At 40.5% G+C, this 18,977-nt stretch overlaps 1 protein-coding gene and 1 pseudogene across 28 annotated transcripts in view; one reads left to right on the top strand and one right to left on the bottom strand.

Annotated features, from left to right (window-relative positions):
- The window catches only part of UNC13B (unc-13 homolog B), a 210,584-nt gene that overhangs the window by 121,434 nt on the left and 70,173 nt on the right, over positions 1–18,977 (bottom strand). The window lies entirely within an intron of this gene.
- On the top strand, positions 15,288–16,447 carry LOC103541954 (poly(A) polymerase alpha pseudogene; annotated as a pseudogene).

Below are 18,977 nucleotides of genomic sequence, written 5' to 3'. Positions count from 1 at the left end.
ACAAACTCTTAAATCACATAAAAACCCAAAAGGGACACTGATAAAGAAGTATTGAAATCTCAAATACATTAGCTGTGAACATTTTATTGTAGCATATGGTACTCTAAACCCAAGTCCAAGAATGGAAAGAATAATCAAAAGATCTCTCTGGTGTATACACTATATGTCTGGACAAGTGTAAAACCTCCAAAATAACCCATGGGAAACTGCTAACAGTGGCTGCCTCTAGGGAGAGGACTCAAGTGACTGTGTACAGGAATGGGAGGGAGACCTTTTACTGTAGTCCCTTTAATATTTTAAAATTTTTGTACCATTATGCATATTATCTATTTAAGAAATTAACTAGGGCCGGCACAGTGGTGCAGTGGTTACGCGTGCACATTCCACTTTGGCGGCCCGGGGTTTGCAGGTTTGGATCCCAGGTGCAGACATGGCACTGCTTGGCAAGCCATGCTGTGGTAGGCATCCCACATATAAAGTAGAGGAAGATGAGCACGGATGTTAGCTCAGGGCCAATCTTCCTCAGCAAAAAGAGGCAGATTGGCAGCAGATGGTAGCTCATGGCTAATCTTCCTCAAAAACAAAAAAAAGAAAGAAATTAACTAATTTTAAAACAAAAGGCACTTAGCAAATTAAGAAAATGCTGAACAGCAAATTATATTCCATGAGATTTTTGCCATCAGGGGATGGTACAGTGGAAAGAATACAGAACTTAAGTCAAACAGACCAAGGTGTTTTGTTTTGGGTTTTTGTGGGGTTTTTTTGCTGAGGAAGATTGGCCCTGAGCTAACATCTGTTGCCAGTCTTCGTCTATTTTGTGTGTAGGTTGCCACCACAGCATGGCCACTGACAGACGAGTAGTGTAGGCCCATGCCTGGAGTGTGTGGCACTTAACCACTAGGCCATGGGGCGAGCCCCAGAACAAGGTTTTAACCCCAGTTCACTGACTTACTAGAAATAAGTTGTACGGAAAAAGATAACTGGCTAGGAGGCCTGAAAAAAAGACTCTGGGCTACTCTTTACAATAACATGCAAAGTGGCCACCAAGAATTTACAACTAACAAGGAAACCAAGACAGTCTGCAACTTTTAATCACAGATGATATGAAATGAGACAGCAGAATTTTAACCCAGAGCGCAATGAACAGAACCCTCAAAAGCCATAGTGTATATTGAAAGCCACATTAAGAAAAAAAAATGGCCGGGAAAGTTATGGAGCTGGAACATTTCTTTTATGAGGTCGTGCTGCAATGGATGGAGCTGAAGGTAATCTGGTATAGGGACTAAATAGGCCACTTATGCCTTGCATTTATGTGAATAGCTCAAGTATTATATGATGGCTTTGAGGAGTGGATAAATTTGTAATTAAATCCATGGTGGCAGTGTCCCAGAGAAGCCTGGGATACAGGAGTAAGTTCAGTAATTTCTCAGGTCCCCCAGTTTCAGTGCAGGGCATTATTCAAAAAGACTATCAGAACCCCTAGTAGATCATGCTAATCATCTTGAAGGGGCCCGCCATGCAACAGTGACATGGCACTACTGAAGGATATCGAGGATAGGGTGAGTTCTGTTCCTTCACAAGTTACAGTAAGATATTCTGGATCTCTTCAAGACACTGTTGGAAACATGGATTCACGTACTATATGCTCTTAAAAGGATCCTAATACTATTCGAGACTGTGAGGCCACAAAGTTCTCTAAGAGTTGGATCTCCTGATAGGCAGGGCCTATCAACATGCTGGCTACTATCATCTGGAAAATAAGTAACACAGAAAACAAACTGCTGCAGAACACGTCACAGGATCTGGTGTCAGCCAATCTTCCTTTCTATCTGGAGCTGTGCAAGGTGGTTAAGTGTGATGGTCAGGAAGTGCCAGGTCCTCTCAAGTTGGTGTCCTCTGGCATAAAATGCTGAAGTGACAGTCCCATAATCTATTCTATATGATCACCTCTTGACACAATGAGTACTTGCTAATTGGGTTCACTCCTTCTGGCACAGGGTGTGTCCAGAATGGAAGAAAGGAATTCTGAACCAGAAACAAATGGACAAAATTTCCTGTTCTACTAGAGTCCACCACCATCTGACTAGGAAAACAAGTTCTGGCCCCCATCAAGAGGCAACTAGACTACCTTAGAAGATTAAAGCTAGACTTGTCTGTGGTAGGTGGAAAAACGGGACTAGGAGCAGCAGTGGTGGTACTTGCTCAGAGTTTTGTGTTTGGTTGATTTTAGTGGAAGAATTAGACCATCATCTGCACAGGAGGCAGGAATCTAATCTTCTAGGTGGGAAATTCTGGTTACATATATAGAATGGCCCACTTCTCTGCCTCCTCAAACAGGTAGAATCTTAGAAATAAGACCATGTTCATAGCATGGCAGTGGGCAGTCTTAGACAGAGACCAAGAATAATAGGATGTAAGAGGAGTATTTGAATGTAGTGCAGACTAGGGATACGGTATGTCAGGCCTAGTGGCTTAACAGTAGTGGGAAGCACTGAATACCTTCTGCTTCCTAAAAGTCAATAATATTAGGGGCTGGCCCCGTGGCCGAGTGATTAAGTTCGCGCGCTCCGCTGCAGGCGGCCCAGTGTTTCGTTGGTTCGAATCCTGGGCGCGGACATGGCACTGCTCATCAAACTACGCACAGGCAGCGTTCCACATACCACAACTAGAAGAACCCACAACGAAGAATATACAACTATGTACCGGGGGGCTTTGGGGAGAAAAAGGAAAAAATAAAATCTTTAAAAAAAAAATAATAATAATAATATTAGCACGATGGCTCACCAGGAAATACAACAATAAGGGTATGTCGTCTAACATGTCTCTTCTAGGTATCTTGGTAAAAGAAATCCTTTAGATGTTAGTGGTGGTAAAATAAGATGTCAGAATTTGGTAGCCAAGCAGTGTATTACCGACAGTGCTTCTGAATGTTTGGTCACCGTTATTCATGCATGTGACTCACATCCAACTGTTCTGAACTGATTCATTCTTTAAGAAAAATTTTAAACAATATGCTGAGTTATGCGCTAGTTTACTAATTTAAAAGACTGATTCATACTTAGGAAATTTTGGTTTATGATCTGATATGTCATTATTTGTAGCCACTATTGTAACAAAACCAATGAAACAAACCTTTCACAAATACTCAGAGAAATCTCTCTGAAACAGCAACAGAGGGCTATATCTCAAACAAAAGTTCAAGCTAGCTTTGAGATCATATTACAAAAAGAAGTAACATAGACTCCAAAACCTTTTTATTTCAAACATAGTAACTGATTAAGAGAGATGTTAGGGATATCCTCAATAAAAGGGACACAAACTTTAAGAGCTACTTAGAACTCTCAATCAAGGAATCACTAGTATTGTTGAACTAAACTGTGTCCACCTCAACAACCAACTATTGTTCAATTAAGTTTCGAATCCTAAACTTAAAAGTAAATCTACAATGACTTGCCTCTACATTGTCAGGCCTGAAATTGTTTTTTAACAAATATTTATTTTCTTAATCATAAAATCAATGCAATTGCAGAAAATTTGGAAAGTACAAAAAAGTATAAAGAAAAAAACGAAAACAGAACTTACTTATAAATCCAACCACTGAGAGCCACACTATTAGAACTGTATTTCCCTGGGGTTTTTTCCTAGGCTATGTGTATAATTTATTTTTTAGGTAATTTGGATCTTTTTAAAACTTATTCACATAAATATTTACTATATCCTTAAAAATTATTTAAAAGCAGATCAATCCAGCATGTGGAAATGCCGCAATCACCCATTCCTCCATTATTTTTTCACTTGTTCTCCACTGTAATTAAAGCCTAAACATAAATCTTCCTCTGCATCTCAAGTTATTTTCCTTGAATACTTCCTAGAAGTGAAATCACTGAGTTAGAAAGATTGTGCTAATTTATACACCCTAGCAGAGTATGTGGGTCCTACTCATCTCATTGAATCCTTGCCAGATGCTGAATCATTTTTGATTCATTTCTCAAATGCAGTCAGTGACACTACCATTGATAATACAGTTGGTAGGTAAAGCATACGTGTATAAAAATTGAAAACACTATAAACATGCATAGCTTAGTAGTCATAAGACTCTTTGGTGTGGTAACACGGTGTGTAGCTGCATATTTTGACAAGAAATAGGTAGAAATATCCTTACTGAAGAAATAAGTTTGAATATCTTAGAATGTTTAGATATATCTAGAAAAGGAACAGACCAGTTTCTCTCTCTACATTAACTTCTGGTTATGTTTAGGCCTGTGGCTAAGATAAACGTTCACATTATACTATTTGTTACCAGTGAAATTTGTTTCAAATATGCAGACCAAACTGCACAGCCTCAGAGTATCTTTATAAATTGAGGAACAAAAACTACTCAAATACGAAAAGGCTAGCATGCAGATAAAACCTGCAAAAAGTAAACACGATGTGCTGAGGGTTCCAGCATGCCTCTCTTGGCATCTGCCACCAACGCTCCAAAAATCAAATCTGCTAAAAAGTCCTGGAAGGAAAGCAATGGGCTTTTGTGCTGGTAATGAGAATGATTTCAAACAAAGACACAAAGACAATTCAATGGGAGTACAAATAGCCTTTTCTATAAACGATGCTGAGACAATTGGATATCCACACGCAAAAAGATGATCTTAGACGCTTAACTCATACCATATACAAATGCAATGAATGAACCTTGATTGAATCCTAAATTGGGACAAAGGGCAAAAGTATTTTGGGGAGAATTAGAGAATTTTGTACATAGAATGGGTATCAGAAGACACTATGAAATTTTGTTAAATTACCTGTGATAGTTAGCTGTGACAGTGGTTTTGTAATCCTGTGTGAGTTATATCCTAAGGTAAAAAAGCAACTTTCAAAAATCTTAAACTTTAATTAGTAGGCTTGTGGTTGGTAATAAATTGGTATATTAATCCTTAAATTTGCTTGTGCACATTATAGGATAGAGTAAATGAAAAAATAATTTGGTGTTCTTGGGAACAAGGGTTCTCACTAAGAGAGAAAGGAGATACAAATATGGAATGGGGAAAGATCAGGAAAAACCCTATGGTGATTGGCGATATCAGTATGAACATATGAGTTGTGTATGTGTGTGTGTTTTCCTACCTCTATCCACTCAAAGAGCCAAGAAGCAACAGTACTCCAGTAGCAATGAGCATAACTAGTTCCAAGATCTTGATTTCTAAATATCATTCCCCACTAAAAGGAACCAGGGCTCATTGGGGAAATGACATTCTAGGACTGAAGCAGAGGACAAGATGAGCCTGGAACACCTTGTACCAGGAAAGGAAGGAAGTGCTCAAAGAATGATGTCATTCATTCATGTCAAAAGGACACAGCATCTGGTTTAAAGGGACTCTCATAGGTCAAATGTGGGACAACTTGAGCATCAAAGAGAAGGACAGAACTGGATTATGAAACACCAAGTTAAACGAATTCATGAGTCCATAGTGATAGCCATAAAAAAGCAGGCGAGGAGGGGAGGGAAAGCCTTTCTTTACAGAAGATTGACAGCTACTCAACACAAAAGAAATGATAGAATTAGAAAATCATCATTTAGCAACCACCAATGTAATAATAAATTGAGGCAATGATCATAATAGATTCTAAAATTAATGAACGAAAGGCTGTGAGAAAATATGACATATACACACAGTTTCAAAGTATTACTGCATCCCCACAGATTACTTATTACTTCAAAGGGAAAAAATACTTTAGCAGCGGAGAGATCTGGAAAACATCATCTGAAGTAATAATTAACATCAGCATCACAAATAATGGGGCAAATCGGCATCAGCTATGAAGTAACCAGAATCTAATTATGAAGAAACAATCAGACAAATTCAGATTTTAGGAAATTTTGTAAGACAATTTAACTGGATCTTTGTCAGTTGTCCTGTAGAATGTCTATATCAGTGTGGGATTCAACAACCCTTTGGGAGAGCAGTTGTTGGCGAAAAGAGATCACTCCTTCTCTTCCCTATCTCCTGGGGAGGGGAAAGATCAATGTTTCTCTTCTCTGAATCCTAGCGAGGAGAAGCTCTGAGATTCACCAAGATTGACGCTTGTGAGAATGGGAGCCAGACAGGTTGGATGCCCATTTGGGTGGGAGAATTGCTGATCTGGATCCTGTACCCACCTAAGTAAACAGAAAGAGGAACCCGATCAAGGAGGCAGAGGATAGAATAGAGTTGACTGCATACTATCTGTTTCTCAGAGCAAGAATAAGTAAGCTCCCCTTATCATGGGTCAAATGAATTCTGTAGAATGTGGTTGGGCCTGAGCTGTCTTGATATTCTCTCATTCAAGAAACCTCTATGTGATAGGTTACCAGCAGCCACAAGCTAAGTACATCTTTTGGCAGAAGAAGTCAACAGGGGATGAAAGAGGTTGAACCAGAGCAATCTCTCACATCCAGGAACTGGAGCCAAAGGAATCCCCTCAAATAACTTCTGGAGACTCACACATGCATCCCAATGAGAAAGGAGGCATTCACCTACCCCACAGAGGACAGAAGAGCTGAGTATCAACCAGACAGGCAGTAACAACCAACAAAGAGAGAATCAAGACCTCTCCTAGGAAGACTGATGTTACTGTTCTTAGAAAACACAAGCATCTTTCAAATCTCAATGTAAGTCTTACCCTGTCCAGAAAGACTGCTCCAAATACTGACTTAGCATGAAAATAAGATGCTTTGGTGACTGCTTAGGACATAGATAGGGCTTTGTGTACTAGCATTCATTGAAATATCCCAAATCTCCTCTAGTCCTTGCTCATTTACATAAAGAACGCTTCTAAGACTTCTCTTAACCCTGCCCGGGTGGTTCCATTAGGGCCAGAGTCTCACTTCGCTACTTCTAGAGAGCACAGGACTCATTCTGCAGCATGTGCAACTTGCTGGAACACAGGAATCTCAGTGACAGCCCATCTGCCTAGACACAGCTCCCAGCCATTCCCTCTTTGGGATTCAACTATTCCCCAGTACTCTAACTCAGAGAGTAGACACAAGGTCCCAATGTGTCTACTCTGATCACTATCTTTCTCTCATTTTCCTTGCATTTCTCTCCTCTCACTCAAGCCAAGAGAGACTTTTCTTAGTCAGGAATAAAGGGATTAGAGTGAAAGTCGGCTTCCTCTCATAAAATTTATCCAAAACATTTTGTACATTCCTCTGAAGTCCTAGGCTTTAAGAACCTAAAGCCACAAAGACCACTTCTTTTTCTCTTTGCCTTTCATATCCTTCCCTGAAGTAATGGACTTCTAGAAGACAGCCTAGCTGCTTGAAATGGCAATAATACAGGGGATTAAAAAATAGAGAGACATAATATATTATAATAATTACCCTACATATATCACAGTTACCAAAGGAGACAAAAACATACTAAGATAAAAGTGAATGCAGAATGCTATTAGCAGACGTTTAATTCATCATCAGAAAGGTTTGACCCAAAAGAAAACATTGAGAAGAAGCATACAGTTCACCCCAACACTTTTAAATAATCCCGTCACTTTTAGGAGTATACCCAAATAACTGGGGCCACAGAAAACTCTGTATTAAAGCTAAGAAGAAGGGTTTCTTTAGAGCAGCAGCCCAGTGACTTCCGAAAATATTTTGAAGACATCTCACAAATGACTGCAAAAGACTGACCCTAGCAGAGAGGGTAGTGGGAGGGACCATCGATGTGAAGAAATGTCAGGACTAGGACATTACAGCCAGAAGAGTCCTAGGATCATTTAGACCAACTCTCCCATTTTATACATCATGAAACTCAAGTTGACAGTGGAAAGACTTCCAAAGTCCCTCAGAGAGACAGCAACAAATCTAGATCTATAACAAGGACTCAATTACTTCATTACTTTTCTTAATAACTTTTAACTATTAAAAGTAGTACATCGTTGGGGCCAGCCCAGTGGCATCATGGTTAAGTTCGCGTGCTCCGCTTTGGCAGCCTGGGGTTCCTAGGTTCAGATCCCTGGCACAGATCTAGCACCGCTCAAGCCATTCTGTGGCGGCATCCCATAAAAAAGAGGAAGATTGGCAGGGATGTTAGCTCAGTGACAATCTTCCTCGAGCAAAAAGAGGAAGATTGGCAACAGATGTGAGCTCAGGGTCAATTTTCCTCACATACACACACACACACACACACAAACACACATAAAGTAGCACATTGTTAAATATTTAGAAAATGTAAGAAATGCAAAGAGGGGAGGTGGGACCAAGATGGCGGAGTGAGTGGTCTTCCTTGTCTCTCCCCCTTCGAATCTACAACTAATTGGACATCAATCAGTTAACAAAGGAAATCCATATACCATCTCAAGACGCCTGAGACCCACGCTGCTATACATCGGAAGGTGCACGGACATCCCCCCAGGAGGAGGTGGAGATAGGTAAAAACTCTCTGAACCCCAACCCCCGGATAGCCTAATACCTGCAAGAGGCTCTTCCAGCGCACTCCCCCATAGCATCATCACGCACCAAAGGCGGGAGTGTGCACTCACCGGAAGAGCAACGGTGGAAACAGGTGACTACAGCCCTACCTAAGCCCCCTGTGATTACACCTAAGCCCAGGGGGAAACTCCAGGGTCCTGCACCACTGGCAGGGAAAGCCTCTGCTCGCCATTAGCAGAGAGGCCCCGCCCCGCATTCAGAACACCAGGAAGCACCCAAAGAGCAGAATTCCGGGCAAGGCAGCAGCCTGCCGGGCCCACGGACTCCAGCTGTGTCCCAGATGGGGCAAGGGGCTCCCAGAGATTCTGTGGGACTCATCTGGGGCTGGGTGGAGCTCCAGCAGACCAGCTCCGTGGCCCAGGGGGGAATACCAGGTTCCCACAGCAGCCTCAGCGAAAGCCTCTGCAGAGCACTAGTGGAGAAGCCCCAACCGGCAAGCACAAGGCTGGAAGGCCCTGCTGTGAAAGTAGCACAGCTAGGTGAGCTAACCACAGACTGCAGAAGATACCCATAGCTCTGCTGGGACCAATAGTGGACAAGTGAGATCTTGTGGGCTCTGACAGTGACAGAGCTGTGATTACAGGTGATCCTGCTCCCGCTGCTGGGAAAGCCCATAACACCGCTGTGGACCCCAAGGAGGGAGCGCGTCTAGGTGGTCTGCAACAGTAGGCACCAGCAGAATGAGGCCCCCTTGCGATTGCCCCCACAACTGAGGAGGGACCCCACAGAAGCACTGTGACTATGAGGAGGGGCCCAGGTCCAGTCAGTAACAGCTGACAGGGTTCCTGGTCGGTGCAGTCTCAACAGCTGCTCACCCCACACCAGTTGAAACAAGTGGAAGTAGTAACTAAACTCTATCTCTATGCAGAGGCACAAATCCACACCATCAAGCAGTATGAAAAAATACACTAACTGTCCAGAACAGAAGGAAAATGACAAGTACCCAGAAAACAATCCCAAAGACAATGAAATCTATAACCTAAATGACGATGAATTCAAAACAGCTATTATTAAAAAACTCAATGAGTTAAAAGAGAATTCAGATAGACAACTCAATGAGTTCAGGAGCTATGTCACAAAAGAGCTTGATACTATAAAGAAGAACCAAACAGAAATACTGGAGATGAAGAACATAATGGAGGAGATTAAAAAAAATCTGGACTCTCTGAACAGTAGGGCCGATAATATGGAGGACAGAATTAGCAATCTGGAGGATAGGAAAATAGAAATGCCACAGGCAGAGGAGGAGAGAGAACTAAGACTAAATACAAATGAAGAAACTCTCCAAGAATTATCTGACTCAATTAGGAGATGCAACATAAGCATTATAGGTATACCAGAGGGAGAGGAGAAGGAGAAGTGGACAGAAGGCCTGTTCAAAGAAATAATGGCTGAGAACTTTCCAAACTTGGGGACAGAGATGGAATTTCATGTGACAGAAGCCAATCTTTATCTCCAAACTTTATCAATGTAAGAAGACCAACCTCAAGGCATATAGTAGTGAAGCTAGCAAAAGTCAACGACAAAGAGAAAATACTAACAGCAGCCAGGCAGAAGAAAATGACCTACAAAGGAACCTGCATAAGGCTATCAACAGATTTCTCAGGAGATACGTTACAGGTTAGAAGAGAATGAAATGATATATTCAAAACTCTGAAGGACAAAAACCTGCAGCCAAGAATACTCTACCCAGCGAAAATATCCTTCAAGTACGATAGAGAAATAAAAATAAAAAGATAAACGGAAGGGAAACACCAAGAATAAATATAACCTTGTCATTTTAACCACAAACTCACAACACAAGAAGGAAGAGGGAAAAACAGAAAATCTGACAATAACAACCTAGAAGGGGAAGAGAAAAGGGATGGAAGGTTTTAATTTAAAGAAATAAGAGGTTATCAGAAAAAGGACTATCTCATCTATGAGATGTGTTATACAAACCACCTGGTAACCACTAAACAAATAACAAGAATAAAGACACAAATTACAAAGAAGAAGAAAGCCAATACAGAAATTTACCTACCTGAATTAGGAATTCAAAAATCATGGGACAAGAAGTACAAAGGAAATATAAAAGAACCGGAAAACAAGTGATAAAATGGCAGCAGTAGGAACCCACGTTTCAATATTCACTCTAAATGTAAATGGATTGAACTCTCCAATCAAAAGACACATAGTGGCAGGATGGATCAAAGAACAAGATCCAACAATATGCTGCCTCCAGGAAACACACCTCAGCCCCAAAGACAAACACAGACTCAGAGTGAAGGGATGGAAAACAATACTCCAAGCTAATAATGAACAAAAGAAAGCAAGTGTTGCCATACTTATATCAGACAAAGTAGACTTCAAAGCAAACCAGATAAAGAAAGACAAAGGGGGCAGTATATAATGATAAAAGGGACACTCCACCAAGATGACATAACACTTATAAATATATGCACACCCTACACAGGAGCACCACAATTTGTAAAGCAGCTATTAACAAAACTAAAACGAGACATCAACAACAATACAATAATACTAGGGGACCTCAACACCCCATTAATAACAATGGATAGATCATCCAGACAGAAAATCAACAAGGAAATTATAGAATTAAATGAAAAATTAGACCAGATGGACTTAATAGATATATATAGAACACTTCATCCCAAAACAGCAGGTTACACATTCTTCTCAAGTGCTCATGGAACATTCCCAAGGACAGACCTTATCTTGGGAAACAAAGCAAGCATCAATAAATTCAACAGGGTTGAAATAATATCGAGCATCTTTTCAGATCATAATGCTATGAAACTAGAAATCAACTACAAGAATAAAGCTGGGAAAGAGGCAAAAATGTGGAGACTAAACAACATGCTACTGAACAAACAATGGGTTATTGAAGAAATTAAAGAAGAAATCAAATATCATCTGGAGACAAATGAAAATGAAAACACTCCATACCAACTTATTTGGGACACAGCAAAAGCAGTCCTAAGAGGGAAATTCATTGCAATACAGGTTCACCTCAACACGCAAGAAAAATCTTACATAAACAACCTAAAACAACACCTAACAGAATTAGAAAAAGAATAATAAACAAAGACCAAAGTCAGTAGAAGGAGGTAAATAATAAAAATTAGAGCAGAAATAAACGATATTAAAACAAAAAAGACAGCAGAAAGGATCAATGAAACAAAGAGTAGGTTCTTCGAAAAAATTAACAAAATCGACAAACAGCCAGACTCACTAAGAAAAAAAGAGAGAAGTCTCAAATAAACAAAATTAGAAATGAGAGAGCAGAAATCACAACAGATACCGAAGAAATACAAAGGATCGTAAGAGAATACTAAGAAAAACTATATGGCAACAAATTGAACAACCTAGAAGAAATGGATAAATTCCTAGACTCTTACAACCTCCCCAAACTGAATCAGGAAGAAACAGAGAATCTGAATAGACCAATCACAAGTAAAGAAATAGAAACAGTAATCAAAAACCTCCCCCAAAAATAAGAGTCCAGGACCAGATGGCTTCTCTGGAGAATTCTACCAAACATTCAAAGAAGATTTAATACCTATCCTTCTCAACCTATTCCAGAAAATTGAGGAAGATGGAGGACTCCCTAAAACATTCTATGAAGCCAACATCGCCCTGATCCCCAAACCTGACAAGGACAACACAAAGAAGGAGAACTACAGGCCAATATCACTGATGAACATAGATGCAAAAGTCCTCAACAAAATTTTGGCAAACCGAATACAGCAATACATCAAAAAGACTATACACCATGATCAAGTGGGATTTATACCAGGGACACAGGGATGGTTCAACATCCGCAAGTTAATCAACGTGATACACTACATTAACAAAAGGAGAAACAAAAACCACACGATCATCTCAATAGATGCAGAGAAAGCATTCGCCAAGATCCATCATCCATTTACGATAAAAACCCTCAATAAAATAGGTATAGAAGGAAAGTACCTCAACATAATAAAGGTCATATATGACAAAACCACAGCCAACATCACACTCAGTGGACAAAAACTGAAACCCATCCTCTGAGAACAGGAAGAAGACAAGGGTGCCCACTTTCACCACTCTTATTCAACATAGTACTGCAGGTGTTGGCCAGAGGAATTCGGCAGGAAAAAGAAATAAAAGGAATCCAAATAGGCACTGAAGAAGTAAAACTCTCGCTGTTTGCAGACGACATGATCTTATATGTAGAAAACTCCAAAGAATCCATAGGAAAACTATTAGAAACAATCAACAGCTACAGCAAAGTTGCAGGGTATAAAATCAACATACATAAATCAGTAGCATTTCTAGACGCTAACAATGAACTAACAGAAAAAGAACTCAAGAATTCAATCCCTTTCATGATGGCAACAAAAAGAATAAAATACCTTGGGATAAATGTAACCAAGCAAGTCAAAGATCTATACAACAAAAACTACAAGACTTTCTTGAAAGAAATTGATGACGACATAAAGAGATGGAAAGACATTCCATGCACATGGACGGGAAGAATAAACATAGTTAAAATGTCCATACTACCTAAAGCAATCTACAGATTCAACGCTATCCCAATCAGAATCCCAATGACATTCTTTACAGAAATTGAACAAAGAATCCTAAAATTCATATGGGGCAATAAAAGTCCCCAAATTGCTAAAGCAATCCTGAGAAAGAAGAACAAAGCTGGAGGCACCACAATCCCTGACTTCAAAGCATACTACAAAGCTACAGTAATCAAAACAGCATGATACTGGTACAAAAACAGGTGCACAGATCAATGGAACAGAATTGAAAGCCCAGAAACAAAACCACACATCTATGGACAGCTAATCTTTGACAAAGGAGCTGAGGGCCTACAATGGAGAAAAGAAAGTCTCTTCAACAAATGGTGCTGGGAAAACTGGACAGCCACATGTAAAAGAATGAAAATTGACCATTCTTTTTCACCATTCACAAAAATAAACTCAAAATGAATCAAAGACCTAAAAATTAGGCCTGAAACAATACGTCTTCTAGAAGAGAATATAGGCAGTACACTCTTTGACATCAGTTTCAAAAGGATCTTTTTGGACACCATGTCTTCTCAGACAAGGGAAACAATAGAAAGAATAAACAAACCGGACTTCATCAGACTAAAGAGCTTCTTCAAGGCAAGGGAAAACAGGATTGAAACAAAAAAACAGCCCACTAATTGGGGAAAAATATTTACAAGTTACTTATCTGACAAAGGGTTAATCTCCATAATATATAAAGAACTCACACAGCTCAACAACAAAAGATCAAACAACCCGATCAAAAAATGAGCAGAGGACATGAACAGACATTTCTCCAAAGAAGATATACGGATGGCCAATAGACACATGAAAAGATGCTCATCATCACTGATCATCAGGGAAATGCAAATCAAAACTACACTAAGATATCACCTTACACCTGTTAGAATGGCAAAAATATCCAAAACCAAGAGTGACAAATGTTGGAGAGGCTGTGCAGAAAAAGCAACCCTCATCCACTGTTGGTGGGAATGCAAACTGGTGCAGCCACTATGGAAAACAGTATGGAGATTCCTCAAAACGTTAAAAATAGAAATACCTTATGAACCAGCCATCCACTACTGGGTATCTATCCTAAGAACCTGAAATCAGCAATTCCAAAAGTCCCATGCACCCCTATGTTCATCACAGCATTATTCACAATAGCCAAAACATGGAACCAACCTAAGTGCCCAGCAATTGATGATTGGATAAAGAAGATGTGGTATATATATACAATGGAATACTACTCAGCCATAAAAAAGAACAAAATCGTCCCATTCACAACACCATGGATGGACCTTGAGGGTATTAATGTTGAGTGAAATAAGCCAGGCAGAGAAAGACGAACTCTGTATGATTCCACTCATAGGTGGTAGTTAACATATAGACAAAGAGAACTGATCAGTGGTTACCAGGGGAAAGGGGGAGTGGGAGGAGGGCACAAAGGGTGAAGTGGTGCACCTACAACATGACTAACGATAATGTACAACTGTAATTTCACAAGGTTGTTAACTATCATAATCTTAATTTAAAAAAAAAGATGCAAAGAGGGGGTTAAAAAGTCATAATCCCACATACCAGAGACAAATTCGGTTAATATTTTGTTGTTTCTTTTTCCAGATATCTTCCCCATAATTGTACAGATACATTCACATAGGTGTATTAGTCTGCTCAGGCTGCCACGACAAAATACCAGAGACTAGGTGGCTTAAACAACAAAAATTTATTTTCTCTCAGTTTCTGGAGGCTGGAAAGTCAAAGACCAAGGTTCTGGCAGGGCTCAGTTTCTGATGAGAGCCCTTTCCTAGCTAGAAACAGCCACCTTCTCACTGTGCCCTCACACAGCAGAGAGAGCTCTGGTGTCTCTTCCTCTTTTTAAAAGGGCACCAGCCCTATGCGATTAGGGCCCCACCCTTATGACCTCATTTAACCTTTAATATCCCCTCACAGGCTCTAGCACCAAATATAATCACACTGCAGAGTTTAGGGCTTCAACACACGAGTTTTAGGGAGACACAACTCAGCCCATAGCATTCTGCCTCTGGCTCCCCAAAATTCACATCCTTATTGCATGCAAAATGCATTCATTCCATCCCATCAGCCCCAAAAGTCTTAATTCACTCCACCATCAACTTTAACATGGAGAGTCCAAAGTCTCATTTAAATATCAACTAAGGGACGCCATGTTAGGACGAAGGGGAAGGAGGAGAAGCGCTTAAAGTGGCGGGAGCGGGAGTGGGGTTGGACCCAGGGCTGAGGCAGGTCGCACCTTCCTCCCGCCTCAGTGGATCATGCCTAGAGTGGCAGCAGTTGTGGGGGGTGCGGGTAGTGACTGGGCGGTGCCAGCGCAGGAGATGATGCCGTTTCCAGTTACAACGCAGGGATCACAACACACACAGCCGCCACAGAAGCATTATGGCATTACCTCTCCTATCAGCTTAGCAGCCCCCAAGGAGACTGACTGCCTGCTTAGACAGAAACTCATTGAGATTCTGAAGCCGTTTGGGGTTTTTGAAGAGGAAGAGGAACTGCAGAGCAGGATTTTAATTTTGGGAAAATTAAATAACCTGGTAAAAGAGTGGATACGAGAAATCAGTGAAAGTAAGAATCTTCCACAATCTGTAATTGAAAATGTTGGAGGAAAAATTTTTACGTTTGGATCCTACAGATTAGGAGTACATACAAAAGGTGCTGATATTGATGCATTGTGTGTTGCACCAAGACATGTCGATCGAAGTGACTTTTTCACCTCATTCTATGATACGTTGAAATTACAGGAAGAAGTAAAAGATTTAAGAGCTGTTGAAGAGGCATTTGTACCAGTTACAGATTGATATTTTGTTTGCAAGATTAGCACTGCGGACTATTCCAGAAGACTTGGACTTAAGAGATGACAGTCTGCTTAAAAATTTAGATATAAGATGCATAAGAAGTCTTAACAGTTGCAGGGTAACCGATGAAATTTTACATCCATTACCAAACATTGACAACTTCAGGTTAACCTTGAGAGCTATCAAACTGTGGGCCAAATGCCACATCTATTCCAATGTATTAGGTTTCCTCAGTGGTGTTTCCTGGGCTATGCTAGTAGCAAGAACTTGCCAGCTTTGTCCAAATGCAATAGCATCAAGTCTTGTACATAAATTTTTCTTGGTATTGTCTAAATGGGAATGGCCAAATCGAGTGCTATTGAAACAGCCTGAAGAATGCAATCTTAATTTGCCTGTATGGGACCCAAGGGTAAACCCCAGTGATAGCTACCATCTTATGCCTATAATTACACCAGCATAACCACAACAGAACTCCACGTACGATGTGTCCGTTTCAACACGGATGGTCACGGTTGAAGAGTTTAAACAAGGTCTTGCTATCACAGATGAAATTTTGCTGAGTAAGGCAGAGTGGTCCAAACTTTTTGAAGCTCCAAACTTCTTTCAAAAGTACAAGTATGTATTTTAAGGCACGGCGGACATGCTGCTCTCTTAAGTAATGGTTAAATGGTAGCATATTTGACATCTCTGCTTGATAGACTAATGTAGTTTCGAATTTTCCTTTAAACATCTGTAGAAGTTTTCTTCCTGGCACAAGGGGTGTACTGTTTTTAGTAAACCTCTTATTTTTTCTTTGTCAAGGTAAAGTGTAGCCCCTACAGTTTTGCTGCCTGATGTAACCAAACTCCTACTACATTTGCAGCAACATCAGTTTTGTAGGCATACTTTAGTCATCACCAAAGTCTAAATCTGTATACCTTGGCAAAGGAGGTGAATGTTAAAATCTGTAGTTAATGTTCTCTATTAAGAAACTAAGTAGCCAGTTCTGGAAACTTATCATTAAGATTCCCTATTACATAGGCAAAGCTAATCAAATGTCACTATATAGTCATAAAATGTTTTCAGTAATTACACGATTGGCCTGCCAGTCCCCCTAATGTTAGTAAAGCCCCCTCAAATATTTCTACAAATAATTTTCTTGGAATCTAAATGGGTGTAGTATTTTTTACTAATGGTTTTAATATAATCGTTTAATACCTTGGTACAGGTTAAAATCCTGATTGTGTTGGTTTTGATGAAAATTGTAAGTTATAATAAATCTTTAAGAAATAATAATAATAATAAATAAATAAGTAAATAAATAAATACCAACTAAATTGGTTATGAGTGAGACTTCAGGTATGATTCATCCTGAGCAAAATTCCTCTCCACCTGTGAACCTGTGAACCCAGATAAGTTATGTGTTTCCAAAATACAATGGTGGGACAAGCATAAGAGAGACGTTCCCATTCCACAAAGGAGAAACAGGAAAGAAGAGGTGACAGGTCCCAAGGAAGTCCAAAGCCTAGCGAGGCAAATTCCATTAGATCTTATGGCTGGAGACTAATGTTCTTTGGTTCGACGTCCCACCTTCCAGGTCGACAGTGGTGGCAGCGTCACCCCCACCGCTCTGCATGGTGCCTTGTTCCCATGGCTCCCTGTAGTGGCCTCCCTCTGAAACGGAAGAGAACAGCCTTGCCCTGTGGGCCTGTGCTGGGAGTGGAAGTCGTGACAGTCACTGAATCATCTTCCGAGTCATTCCTCCTTTCCCTCAAGAACAGCACATGTTTATAGCCAAATAACTCTACGGTCTGGTCCTGTAGAATCCAAGAAGTCCAACAGCGTCCCTTCGTTCTGGCCCTCTTTCTCTCTCCTCTTTAGCTGAAATTGGCAATGTCTCTGCTCATATAATCCCATCTCTATTCCTGGCTTCTGCTGAGATGGCTGATTAAGCCCATGAGTCATACCCATGATCTATTTAGTGTTCTCTTCAGGACAAGCTTTCTCACTTTTTACAACATGGACAGGCTAAGAATTTTCCAAATCTCCAAGTTCTGGTTCCTTTTTGCTTAATAATTCCTTGTTAAACTCTCTTCTCTCACATTTTATGATAAGCAGTAAGGAAGATCCAAGCCACACCTTCGTTACTTCGATTAGAAATCTCGTCTGCTAAATAAATACCTAATTTGATCTTTTGCAAATTCTATCTTTCACAAAACAGTCGAACAATTCAGCCAAGTTCATTGCCACTCTATAACAAGAACTGTCTTTCCTCCAGCTTCCAATACACTGTTCCTCATTTCCGTCTGAGACTTCTCCAGAACGGCCTTTAACATCCATATTTCTCCCACAGACCCTTCACAGCAATCTCAGCTTTTTCTAGTATACACCTCGAAATTCATCCAGCCTTTGCCCATCACCCCGTTCCTAAGCCACTTCCACATTCTCAGGTATTTGTTACTGAAGCACCCTGTTACTGCACAAAATTGGAGTCTCTTAGTCAATGCGCATAAAAAAGCCAGTTAAGGGGCTGGTCTGGTGGCGCAGCGGTTAAGTACACATGTTCTGCTTTGGATCCCGGGTGCAGACATGGCACCACTTGGCAAGCCATGCTGTGGTAGGCGTCCCACATATAAAGTAGAGGAAGATGGACATGGATGTGAGCTCAGGGCCAGCCTTCCTCAGCAAAAAAAGACGAGGATTGGCAGCAGTTAGCTCAGGGCTAATCTTCCTCAAAAAAAAAAAAGAAGAAGAAGAAAAAAAAGCCAGTTAACTACAGCATTAGACTTTGGGAAAAGAGATCGGCTTTATTTTGTGAGATCAATCTGCAGGGAGACAGTGGGTATGTGCCCTCAGATCTGTCTCCATGATTCAGAATTTGGGGCAAAATTTAAAGGAAGAGGCTACCACACGGAAACACTAGTGGGACAGGTTTTTACTGGTGGGCTTCCAAACATTTATGATGAGGTGGGGAAACAATTTTAACATTGGATCTTCCTGAATGAGGGACCCCTTGCTGCTAACAACAGTCTGACTTATAAGTTTCAGCCATGTCTCAGCCATTTGGTTCCAGGGGGAGGAGAATCTTTGGTTTCGTGGTCATTTCAGGTCAAGATTTCTTCTTTTGTGGCCAGCCGGGTGGCATAGCAGTTAAATTCA

Source organism: Equus przewalskii, chromosome 26 (genome assembly GCF_037783145.1).
Source record: "Equus przewalskii isolate Varuska chromosome 26, EquPr2, whole genome shotgun sequence".
In the NCBI taxonomy this organism is placed as follows: domain Eukaryota; kingdom Metazoa; phylum Chordata; class Mammalia; order Perissodactyla; family Equidae; genus Equus; species Equus przewalskii.
Note: the sequence above shows the minus strand (reverse complement) of the source record. Positions and strands in the feature narration are given on the sequence as shown.